At 42.7% G+C, this 12,493-nt stretch overlaps 1 protein-coding gene across 2 annotated transcripts in view; it reads right to left on the bottom strand.

The window, feature by feature from the left end:
• Positions 1-12,493, bottom strand: part of LOC141132618 (carbohydrate sulfotransferase 1-like) — a 213,745-nt gene that overhangs the window by 119,527 nt on the left and 81,725 nt on the right. Inside the window, exon 2 of one of the 2 annotated variants that reach the window (XM_073621216.1) lies at positions 8,971-9,096. The exons of the other annotated variant lie outside the window; for it this stretch is intronic. The gene's annotated coding sequence lies outside the window, so the exon portion shown is untranslated. The remainder of the gene's footprint in view (positions 1-8,970; positions 9,097-12,493) is intronic. 2 annotated transcript variants of the gene reach the window in all.

Genomic DNA, 12,493 nt, shown 5'->3' on the forward strand with positions numbered 1-12,493 from the left:
GGTGTTGGGCAGACAGTTGTTCGGGTCTGAAGTTGTCTCAATTGTTTCTGGGTGATAACTGAAACTGCTGCTCCTGTGTCTACATCCATCCTAAGTTTCTTTCCCTCAACGGTTACCTCTACAGTCACTGTGGAGGGTGCTGAATGCATATGATGTATGTCTAATCTGTTGAGCACTTCCTCATCCTCTGACTCAGATGATGATGTATATCTTCCCACCATATATGTCTTTGTCTTGGGGTTCAGAGGTTGTGTATCTGGCACCTTCTTGCTACGACACTCGTTTAAGATGGCCTGTCTTACCGCAATTAGGACAGGTCTGATCCTTAAATCAGCAGACAGTGTGGTCATGGTCTGTATTCCCACAATGGTAGCAAGCTGACTCCCGGCTTGGTGGGGGTCTGTATTTACAGTTTGCGGCAGTTGGCTTGACTGCTGTTCTGAAAAGTTCCTGTTTCACCTCTTTTGTTCTGCCCTGGGGGTTCAATTCCTCTGTATGTTTCACACCCATTTCCATTACTGAAGCTATCTCAATTGCCTTTGTAAGGGTAAGGTCTTTCTCTATTAACAGTCTCTTTTGGCTAGATTCACAATTCAGTCCCATGACAAACTTATCTCTCAGTGCAATATGTAGGTACTCCCCAAAAGAACAGGTAGAGGCTAGTCTGCAAAGGTTGAGCACATAAGCCTTCATTTCTTCACCTGGCTGCTGCTGCCGCTGATATGGCAAAAATCTTTCTGCAATCTCTAGTGGTTTAGGCTGGAAGTGATCCTCTAAAAGTGTCAAGAGCTCTGCCAATGTCTTAGTTGCTGGTTTTACAGGGGAAAGGAGATCCCTAAGATTGTCATGTGTCTTAGTACTAACCACTGTTAAAAATACTGCTACTTGTCTGTTGTCTGGGATGGCATTTGCACTGAAATACTGTTCCAGTCTCTCAACCCAGGAACTCCGGGATGTCTGTTCTCCATCAAATTCATTTAATGTCCCGATCAATGACATTTTCGTGCTGGGCTCTGTGAGTGCTTTTATCCAGGTGACAATCCATACTGCCTTTGTCTCTCAGACTGATAGCAACTTTGTAAATCCCATCCTCATCGCCACTTTACATTCTCTGAGTTGTGAGAGACACAAGACTGTGGTCTGGAACAACTGATGTTTGTTTCAGTACTCACTGTACACTTCAGCATGCATCTCAGGATAGATATATCTTAGTGGCATTTTTTTTTTCAATAGTTTTTATTTATTTTCAATAAAATGTCATTAACAATAGAATCGTCAGAACAATTACATAGCAAAGTATTCGTCTCTAGAATAACAATTACAAAGTAAGATTGGAGACAGTAATCTTAGGGCTAGATAGAAACAGAAGGGTTGTAAAGGTACTATAATGTTTAGTATACTTCGAATCCTACCAGCTGTAGGGAGAGTCTCTATGTGTTGAGCTGAGTCAACTCTCCTTATACACCCCATCAAGAGCTTTCTGTGTCTGTGAGAGAGCTCAGCCTGTTCAGTGTTACACGAAGTGTTAATAGGTATATTCAAGGGAGTGGGAGTAAGGCAGTGTTCAGATACCAAGAGGTCCAAGGAGACCATTGAGTGTTGGAGGTTTGGATTCGCCCTGAACAGGACGTCATCATCTGTTCATATGTGCATGTAGATTGGTTAAGTCTATTACCTCAGCAATTGTTGGAGATGTGTGATCTTTCCAGTGTCTAGTTAGTGTTAGCCTTGCCGCTAGAAGTATATTTATAATGGAATGTTGAAGTTTAGGAGGGTATACTTCGATGCCTATAGATAGAATTGCCAATGCTGGGTTTGGTGTTGTTTTGCTTTGAGTAATGTCAGAGATAATACTAAAGATCTCCGACCAGTATTGGAGAATTTTAGGGCAGTGCCAGAGAACATGTAGTAGGTCACCCCATGATCCGCATTGTCTCCAACATCTATCACTGCTAGTCGGATTGAATTTGGAGATTTTAGCAGGGGTAATGTACCACCTCAATGTTATTTTAACAGTTATTTCCCACAGTGTGGAACATCTGGTGGCTCTCTGGGTGATCTTGCATGCCCTCTCCCACTGTAGTAGTGAGAAGGTTTGTTGTAAGTCTGTTTCCCATTGTAAGTGGGAGGTAGATTTAGTGAAAGTGGTCTTCTGTTGGAAGATATTGTAAAAAAAGGGTGATACCTTTTTTCAGTGGTATGCTAGATGTTAGAAAGGCCCATGCTTGAGTTGGTATAGTTTGATAAATACGTGTTAGGTTTTTAAGGCAGTGTTTAATTTGCAAATATTTGTATAAGTCACTTTGAGGTAGGTGGAACTCTTTTTGAATAGAAGGAAAGGATTTGAGAGTGCCTGTGTCATATAGGTTATGGAGATGTGTTATTCCTTTTCTAGTCCAGGATGTGAGGGAAACCTGGGCTATGAGGTGATGTAGTGCTAGTAGAGGGACTTCTAGAATTATATTTGGTTTATGTTGTTGGGTGTGTTGGAGTAGCCTCGTCCATGTTTTAATTGAGGCTATCATGGTTGGAGAAAAGTAGGACGGGATTTTCGCTCCCAGTTGGGTGCTGTATAGCCATAGTTTTAAGGGGTTATGTGGACTGTACTCCGTCTCAATAGATCCCCATAGTGTGGACGGATGTGACAAGAACCACTCTTTTAGTTGGGTCAATACCGAGGCTGAGTAGTAGTACTGAAAATCTATTTATCCTACACCGCCGGACATTCTAAGTTTGATCAGTTTGGCATGGGAGCACCTGGATCTTTTTCCATTCCAAACAAACTTTGATAGCAAGGATTGGAGGGACCTAAAGTAGCTGGTGGGGATTGGTATAGGGAGAGACCTAAAGAGATATAGTATTTGTGGAAGTTGAATCATTTTAAATGCTGCGAGTTTTCCCCACCAGTAGAATTCAAATTTGGCCGTTTTTTGAAGATCATTTTGAATTTTGGACCGCAGGGGGATGTAATTATGTTGGAAAAGGGATTTCGTGGATTTTGTGAGTTGAATACCTAAGTAAGTGATGCTGGATTCTGCCCATGAGTAAGGGAATTGATTTTGTAGGAGGATTCTGGTTGTCGCATCTATGCCGAAATCTAATATTTGTGATTTTGTTGCATTCGCCTTGTAGTAGGATATATTGCTAAACCAATTCAGGGTTTTTTGGACTTCAGGGGGGAAGAGGTTGGATGCGTTAGGATTAAAATTACATCGTCTGCAATTAGACTAATTTTATGTGTTTGATCACCAATGTTAATGCCAGTTATTTTGGGATTAGGTCTAATGTGCTCAGCTAAAGGTTCCATTATTAGGTTGAAGATTAGGGGAGACAGTGGGCAGCCCTGCCTCGTGCCGTTTGTAATAGGACAGACATATCTTATTATGCTTCCTTACATGTGCTCTAAGATGGCTACCATGCCCCTTGACCCTTGTCATCACTTAGTGACAGTACACGTGGAACCCTTCAGGTATAACAGAGATTTTCCCTATAAAACTTTTTTTCTGTCACTGGATGTCCTTTTTCTGATGTCCAGCGCCATATAACTTACTTCCTCTGTGCCCAGACTGTCCTGGACAGTGAAATGAGAAGCAACTAAGTCATGAGCTCATCTCTCTGTCACTCTGCCTAATCTTCTTATCAGTATGTCTCTTGTAGGCACACGAACTGATTGGCTCATTTTACTGCTTCTTTCCTTACATTCCAATATTCAGGTTCTTGTGCTGCTTCTGTTTAAAAAAATCTTTAAGTTCTCATTCACACTAGTACAATTTATAATGCAATTTGTTCCAGTTTGTTCTGTTTCAAATACCACTTTATGCATCAACATACCTTCATAGACCCATTGTGTCAGGACAGTATAGTCACCTGCTAACTTAGCACCATCCACAGGCAGCTTAACTCTTCAGACACAGAAGTTGAATCCAACACAATTTTACTTCAGTTAATTGCAGTACAGAGGATGCTTTTCCAGGTTTTTGAAGTGTAAGAAGATAATGACTTTCCTGAGTTCTGTCTAGGGCTAGGAATAAACTAACTAGCACTAAATAGGAGGTTTTGACAGAGGACAATACCAACATCACATTGTAGACAAGCTGTAGTAGCCAGAAACTGCCACTAGATATCAGCATATTACAAAACAATAACAACCTAATGCAGTACAATACAAGACATAAAAAATACATGAAGGTGGGGCAGAACACTCCCTGCCTGAAATGTTTTTCCAGTCTTTTGAAGTGTAAGAAGACAACAGTGTTGCTTTATGATAGGCATATATACTGTGCACTTTGCAAGTGTAGTTGTACTCAATTTACTCAGAGTTTACGGAATGTGATGAAGCTCTGCCAATTTCCATCATCCAATCATGTGCAAGCAAAAATGCTGTTTTTTTTTTCCTTGCATCTGATTGGGTAATCTTTACAAAGTGAAGCTTCACCACATCCACTAAGCTCTGAAAAAAATGAGTGCAACTACTTTTAAAAAGCGCACAGTTTATTTGCTTTTAGTAAATCAACCCTAATGACTTTCCCGAGTTCTGTCTCTGTAAAAAAATGGTCACCTGCTGACTTAGCACCATCCACAGGCAGTTTAACTGTTCAATAAGACACAGAAGTTGAATACAATGCAATTTTACTTCAGTTAATTGCAGTACAGAGGATGCTTTTCCAGCCTTTTGAAGTGTAAGAAGACAATGGCTTTCCTGAGCCCCGTGTCTGTGAAAAAACGAACAGTGACTGGGGGAATGTGGAAGAAGTAGGGAGGGTCTAGCTAGGACTAAACTAACTAGCACTAATCAGGAGGGGAGGACAGAGGAAGATACCAAGCTCACATTTTAAACAAGTTGTAGTATACACGAAAGTGGGGCAGAACACAGTTGCTGTCATTCATTTCAGTTCCTTTTCACATGTTTACCTGTCTATCCTTATGTCCTTGAAAAAACATTTCATGTTTACAGGTATCAGTGGCTCAAGTTAAAATTTACACAGCGATGTAATGAGTTGGTGACTTTCCCCATCCCTCCTGCTCTCCTCAGACATCTCCATCCAAAGAGGTAAAGTCTGTAAAGAAGCAGTTCTCCCTTTAGCCATCCCACAGTGCCATGGGAATCAATTTTCAGGGGTGCACCTTGTATTAAAAGTTTATTTATAAACCAAAGATTTTATATATTTAAAAAAAAACAAAAACATGAAAACATGAATTTAAATTTACCCGAAAACGTTTCTCCTAAATCCTTATGACCAGAATCAATCTGGTCATACTACAGACATGAAGCAGTTACTACATGACAGGTCAGCTTTAACAAAACATTAAGCACAATCTTCTAAAGAATTCTTCTTTGATTTCCCATGTCCATCAATAAGACCATTGGCTGTATTGTATACACACTGCAGTCAGTAGCTGGCACGGTTCTCTACTATTGGATATCTACTTGTTGCAACACATGGAACATTAAAAACTGGAGGCAGCTAGCCAACAGCATGTCTCACCACTTAGAGAATGAGAGGTGTCACATGCTGTCACATCGAGTCATCACAAGGGGAAAAAAAAACTGGACTGCAGCTGGAAAGGAGGCATGCATTCCATTAATGCTCTGCAGGCTGCCATCTAAAGAGGTGGGGGTGTCCATGTTTACATTTTTTATAACATGTAAAAAAACCTCCAATGCTGAGCTAGTTTCAGCACTGGACAGCTCACTGCTTGAATTTGCCAAATATTCATGCAGTAGAGCTGTCGTGCTTGTTGAAATCAAAGCAAGGTGACCAAGTAGGCAAACCAGGCATCGGCGTCACTAGAGTTGGTGTTACTTGGTGTTGTGAAACATGGTGTCGCCCCCCGGGGCACTGAGCAGGCTAGCGTATCGGCACGGCTCTCTTCCCAGCATGCCACAGTGGATGGAGTTGGGATGGGATTGGGGTGGTGGATGGAGTCAGAATGGGATCGGGGTGGTGAATGAAGCCATAATGGGATGCGGGGATAAATGACGCTGGAATGGGACTGGGGTGGTGGATGGAGTCAGAATGGGATTGGGGTGGTGAATGGAGCCATAATGGGATCCGGGGATAAATGACGCTGGAATGGGATTGGGCTGGTGGATGGAGTCAGAATGGGATCGGGGTGGTGAATGATGCTGAAATGGGATCCGGGGATAAATGAAGCTGGAATGGGATTGGGGTGGTGGATGGAGCCGGGATGGGATCGGTGGGAATGGATGGAGCCAGGATAGGATCTTTGATTTGGGGGGGGTTAAAGGATATGGGCTATGGGGTGCTTTGGGAGGGTAGAGGCATTGTGCTGGGGGGGGTCAAACATCAAATCTGCCCCCATCCTTCTAGCACAAGTCTTCTCCAACCCAAAACAAAGCACTCCCTAGCACATATCCTCTAACCCCCCTCACTAAAATCACTCCTGGCAGCACAAATGTTACCTGCCCAGGACTCCCAAACCCCCCCCAACCCCTTCCCAATCACCATGTAAGACTCCTGTTATTACAGACCTCATAGGGCAGGTGCCCCTCCTCCCCAGCTCTTTCACCTGGCCTGTGTACGTGAACATCATAGGCGAGGAGGAGGCGACTATAGTCCAGTCCGGTTCCTGCAGGCTGCAGCCGAAGGGAGATGCGATTGTGGGAGGGACGATCAGACCCCAGGCACCCTGTCTGTCAGTGTCTCTGCCTCACTCCCTCCTCCCCGACCCTCTCCGCACATTGCATGGAGCTGAGGGGATAGCAGAGATCCCCGAAGGGAAAGAGGGAGCCGCAGCGCCCAATATGAGTTCAGGCCTGGTGACTCCCGGGCCTGGTGCAGCCCATGCCCCCCCATAGCGACACCACGGAAACCAGGTAAAGAGCATTTTCAGATGTAATAAATGCACCCAGATTATTAACATAAAAAATATGCCTTTATTACATTTTTTGCATTGGACCCTGAAGGGCATTGCAACTGCAAACAGTGCATCACAGATACAATGCACAGGCTTCTGCATTGTTTAGATCCCAATCCCAGGTCCATACAGAAGTAGGGATGGGCTCAGGCATATTCAGATCGTACCCACCAGGAAGCTGTCACTGCACACCACCAATCATAGGTAGTGAGGCATTTCCCGGCTTGCTGCTGCATATACACACACTGCCTATGATTGGCGGTGCGCAGTGATGGCTTCCTGGCAGGTATGAGCTGAACACGCCTGAGCCCATCATTATACAGAAGTAATACACCTACTGTTATGGGGATGAAGGAAAGAAACAATGAAATACAAATGTAGTAAAATCACCGCCCTTGTGAAAGCGTGATCTACAAATCCCACTACCGCGGTGGCAGATATGACTCAGAATTTTTCCATTCAGAGATCTCTGTGAATGGATGACTTGACTGTGCAGGCAGAGCTATGCTAAATTATAAAAGAATGTTTGTGAAAGAAGCACCTATGATTTAGGTAAGTAGGGAGCAGTTTGAGGATGGAGGGCCGAGGAATGCGACCATGTTTCATGTTACACACTAATTATGGGTCTTTTAGACCCTGGATGTCTCATTAATAGAAACTGTCATCAAAAAATCACCTAGGGGACTTTTTGTCCCCTATGTCAGTGGTTCTTAACCCTGTCCTCAAGTTCCCAACAGCCCATGTTTGCAGGTTTGTCTTTATCTTGCACAGTTGTTTTAAATCAATGACTTGGTATTTTGGACAGCTATTTTATGTAAGAGAAATAACCAAAAGATGGCCTGTTGGGGGTACTTGAGGACAGGGTTGACAACCACTACCCTATATGATGAAAAAATTTTTTTTTTTAGGCCCCCCCACCCCACCTATACGCACATATGAACGTAAATTCATTCGTCGGGGGCGCCCACGCATGAAACATCTATTGTGATACACATGTTACATATCACTGTGCACGCTGGAATGAGAGCAATATTTCTAGCACCAGACCTCGCTAAGCTGATGACCAATAGGGGGCTTTAAAAGCTTCGCCTATGGTAAATATAGAGTACTGAAGTTTGTCACCATTTCACTGGGGCACACGCAAATTTAAGGTTTGAAACGTTGGGTATCTACTTACTCAGTGCAACCTCATCTATTATATTTTACCAAAAAATGCTGGGAGATTAGTTCCTCTTAATATAATGCCACACCCCAGAACTGCATGTGGACAGGCACAGGCTCTTGGGCTTTGTTTTGCTGGAAATAAATTTATATATATATATATATATATATATATATATATATACACACACATATATATATGTGGAATTGGTCAGAGAGGAGTAAGGACAGGTGGAGTGCTGTTGTCCAGTAGGCAGGGCTGACAACGCTGGATATGATGTTGTCAGCTCATACAGGAAGTTCACTGCATTTCTGGCAGATTGATGGTATTTTCTATATTTGCTACATTGTACAAGAGATAAAATATGTGGAGATGTGAAATTCTAATTGGTATGCAGTTTACAGTGCTACCAACATTTGATGCATCAAGTCTACCAAATTTATGGGCTACATTTTAGGACGCACTCATTTTTAACAATTTAGGTTATTATATGGCATTTATTTGATGTAGAAAGATTCTGTGGTTTTATGTTTTGTCTCTCTAACCTGAAGATCTGGAAAGTATGTGTAAACGTCTCTATTGAACGTCATGTTTCCTGACAGCTCAAAGTTATAGGAGTGCCTGTTAATAAGATTAGTTGTTTTCTGAACAAGAAAAAAAAAAAAAACTCTTGATATGTTGACATAAACCATTTTGTGTTGATTGCATCTGGGACAGGAGGGAAGGTTAATTGCTGCTATAAGACATGCTGGCTATAGGATTATGTTATCCAATTAGGTCTCAGAGCTGGCAAGTGTGATTGCATTACATTCATTACTCGAGAGAGCGAAAACGCTGCAAACACAGGCAGCTAACATCTGCTGTAGAGAGAGATCAAATAGGAATGTCACTGTTTAAACACGAGGAAAGAATCAGTCTGATATACTTACCACAGTACGGTACTCAGTAGCACAACATGGTGCTTGCACAATCCAGCTGCATTGGGTGACCATCATTGGTTTTGGATGCTCCCATCCAGATATGGCCAGCTAGTTATTGTCAATGGGAACAACTGCCTAGACAAGTTAGAAAACATAGCTTTATTAAAGCTAAACTCCAATCAAACAACTTAATACATAGATGAAATACATATAAGAGAGTTCTTTTACCCGCCATAGAAAATTATATTTTTGTCCAACCAGCTATGCCACGCAACAGAACCCTGACTATCAGGGGACAGACAGAATTTTTCTCTACTGCGATTTCACTTTTGCTCACGGGGTCTAACCCAATCCCCACCCTCTGCCTGAACAGTAAGAAGAGAAGCAGCAGGCTGCTGAGACTCTCTCACTCTGCTCTCTTCAGCTATCAGCATGCTCCTTGCACTGCAACACACTTGATGTGCCCCTTATGTTGCCTTATTCTTTTTGCTCCTTACTACACAAGCTGCACAGTGGACTGCAAAAGGCTGATAGCAGGTCAAATTCAGGTATATATTAAGATTACAGAGTACAGATTACAGAGCTATATTCTTTTGTGTCTTTTATACAGTATTTGCTTGGAGTTCAGGAAAATCTCCATGGATGTACCGCTGTTGATAATGGCTGAATACTAAGGCATGTTCCATTGCTCCACCCACTTGCCTGAGCAGAGGCAGACTTTATCTGCTGACCTTGGGGAGATATCTTCCTATCATCGGTAAAGCTTGCAGACAGCTGATCAGTTTTGAATTATTCAGCCTAATGGTAGGTCATTTAATTTTGGGTGCCAAACTTGATCAATCAGAGAAATCCACAATATTGAACCCAGGACCACGGCACTGCAAGTAATCATGTTCCAGTTGTTTGTTGCCTTATACATGTGTTCTTTATAGACAAAGATAAAGCCACTAGGTGGCCAACGCTATCTCATCTGGGTGGACCCTAACCCTAGTCACAATCAGTGAAACTGTCAATTGGGTAGGATAGAAAACCCACCATGATCACAATTTTTCCCCAGTACTCTAACATCATCAGCGTCTCTTCTTACTATGTATCTCCTCTATGCTACCATCTCTTTACATAACTGTCAAAGCTAAACTGAAGGTAGACCTGCTGTTTGATGGGGGTGTTTGCGGAGAATATTTTATGCATGCATGTATAACAGCTCTGCCAAGCTGTTAGACTGTAGGTTAGGCTATCTCACCACAACTAGATCAGTTATAGAGATCACATTTTCAGTGCTTAGATTTCTGAAGCAGAATAAAACTAATATTTTCTAGCTCCAGTCAAAAAATCATCAATAGCTCTGGAATACACACCGAAATGTAATATCACCCTAGATATAAAGAAGCTTAGGACAGTGCAGCCATTGTCATACAAGCCTGTACATACCTGAAAGCTAATCACAGCAGCCTACAAGTGAACAATAATCTGGTGTTTTTCCAATAGGACCATTTTACAAGTCAGTGTGTGCATTATATATGCATTTAGTAGTAGCTGTCTACATTCCCACATGCCATTCTGATTTCTGCTTATATTACCTACTCAAACAAATGAGACAGAAAGCAGTCTGTGCTTCACAAACACACAGAGAGCTAAGCAACTGATACAATTCTCAGAGACTGCCAGTTAACTCTTTCACTGTCAACCTAATGTTACAGCAAGACATGACATTTTCTGTGGAGGCTAAAACACAGCACAAGGCAGAATTTTTTTCCAGAACAGGAAGTAAGCAGACAAGGTAAACACTTGGTCAAACCAACTCGGAAGGTTGAACAGAAGCTAAGGAAGAACTGCTGGTTAATGTCAACCGCTTATGGTACAAACCTGTTGATTGCATATCATCCCTTTCTCAGCCTCCTTATGAGGTACTGCAACTCGAGGGGACTCTCAAACAATTCATTGCTACTTATGAGAGTTATCAAAGACTGTGCTTTAAATATAGTAACTTTTTAAAGTTGCACAACACTGAATAGTCACAGGAAACATTGAAGGGATTTATTGAGCTTAAAGCAGAGTTCCACCCAAAAATGAAACTTCCGCTTTAAGTGTTGGTGACCCCCTGACATGCCACATTTGGCATGTAATTTTTTTTTTTTTTTGGGGGGGAGCGGGTACCCAGTTTTTAAGGACACCAAGCTCCCACTTCCTCCTCTGGCTCCGTGTCGCCGGAAGGATGTTCACCTCTCCCCCTTCCCTCCCTGCAGTCTTCTGGGACACATCACAGGTCCCAGAAAATTGCCCGGCCATTCACAGTGTGCAGCACGGCATGCCCAGCTGTAAAGTCACAGCAGGGCACCCACAATTAGAATGCCGGTGCTGCGGAGAGGAGGGGGAGAAGAGCGGGGCTTCGCGTGCCCGTATCATTGGAGCGTGGGACAGGTGTCTGATTATTAAAAGTCAGCAGCTACACTTTTTGTAGCTGCTGACTTTTAAATGGGTGGAACTCCGCTTTAATCTAGAGAGAGTCAGTTTAGTACTACAAACAATGGCAGAGGTGAGTATAATACCATTTCATGAATCTAAATCTCATAGCTCTGCGTCTACAACTTACAAAAGCCTGTGCTGATGCTAAAGCTTCTAAAATTCAGACAGCATTTGCCGAAAGAAAGCAGAGATGGAAGCAGAAGCTGCATGCAAGAAAGCACTGATAGCAGATAACTGAAGCAGAGGTACAAGCAAAAGCCACATACAAGAAAGCTTAAAAGAAAGCAGAGGCTGCAGCAGAAGCTGTGGACAAGAAAACAGAGGTAGAAACTGCATGCAATAGAGCAGATATTGAAGCTTTGGAGAAACAATGTGAGCCCGCCACAGCCATGGCAATGGTAAAGGTTTTAGAGCAAGATGCTAGTGAAAGTGAAGAAGGTTACCGCAGCAGACACTCGGTAGCATCATGTGCATCATATTCCTCACACTTTCTCCTAAAAAACCTCAGGTCCCAACCACAGCAGCTGTATCCCCCAAACAAGGTCAGTACAGCGCTCCTACCACGTCTCAAGACAATCTGCCTACTCATCCCTCAGTACATCATGGCATAATAGACAATACATCTTACCAGGCTAGCCAAAACCCCCTACCAAGTATAAGCAATCAAGTCTAAGCCAATATCTGGTATGAACGTCTTTACACCACCATTCCTCCCAAAGTCGCTCAATCTTAGCACAGTATGTAATGTAACTAACTTTGTTCCAGGTTCAGCTGTGCGCCCATAGTCCAAAAACAGACATGCAATTTGCTAAATACACATTCACAAAGAACCTTCTAAGACAGATCTCACAAATTTTGATGACAACCCTGAAAACTACAGAGGCTGGAAATCTACCTTCAAAGCCACCATAAGTGAACTAGATGTCCTAACTACAGAAGAGCTAGATCTGCTTATCAGGTGGCTAGGTCCTTAATTTGCTGAACATGTGAAGAATCAAAGCTGCTCACATTGACAAGCCTACAGCAATTCTTAATGCTGCTTGGGACAGACTTAAGCTTAGCTTCG

This window comes from Aquarana catesbeiana, linkage group LG03 (assembly GCF_042186555.1).
Source record: "Aquarana catesbeiana isolate 2022-GZ linkage group LG03, ASM4218655v1, whole genome shotgun sequence".
Classification (NCBI taxonomy): domain Eukaryota; kingdom Metazoa; phylum Chordata; class Amphibia; order Anura; family Ranidae; genus Aquarana; species Aquarana catesbeiana.